The sequence below is a fragment of the Octopus bimaculoides genome, chromosome 16, assembly GCF_001194135.2.
Source record: "Octopus bimaculoides isolate UCB-OBI-ISO-001 chromosome 16, ASM119413v2, whole genome shotgun sequence".
Taxonomy (NCBI): domain Eukaryota; kingdom Metazoa; phylum Mollusca; class Cephalopoda; order Octopoda; family Octopodidae; genus Octopus; species Octopus bimaculoides.
This window is the reverse complement of record NC_068996.1, coordinates 2,881,167-2,881,718: the sequence shown is the minus strand read 5'-3', so window position 1 is coordinate 2,881,718 and position 552 is coordinate 2,881,167.

The following is a 552-nucleotide window of genomic DNA, read 5'->3' as shown; positions in this document are numbered from 1 at the left end:
ATATATATATATATATATATATATACATATATATATAGAACGGGCTTCTTTCAGTTTCCATCAACCAAATCCACTCACAAAGCACGGGCTATATTAGAAGACACTTTCTCAAGGTACCATGCAGTGGCACTGAACCCGGGACCGCGTGGTTCGAAGGCAAGCTTCTTAATACAAGCCACACCTGCGCCTATGTAGAAATAAACTACTTAAAGTTCACTCACATACGTACGCACACAACACACACACACACACACTCACTCACTCACTCACTCACTCACTCGCATGCACAGACAAGTACAACGAAAACACAATATGGAACAATAAGCAATGATATTAGACATTGTTAAGTACTTGTAACAAAGCACAAAATCAAACTTTAGAACGCCAATAAAATACTAACCATCAAAATCTGGACCAATGGCACGCTAAGGAATAAGGAGTATGTGAAAGTTTCAAGAACAAAATATTTTAATAAGTTTAAAATAACAAAAATAATAATAATAATAATAATAATAATAATAATAATAATAATAATAATAATAATAATAATAA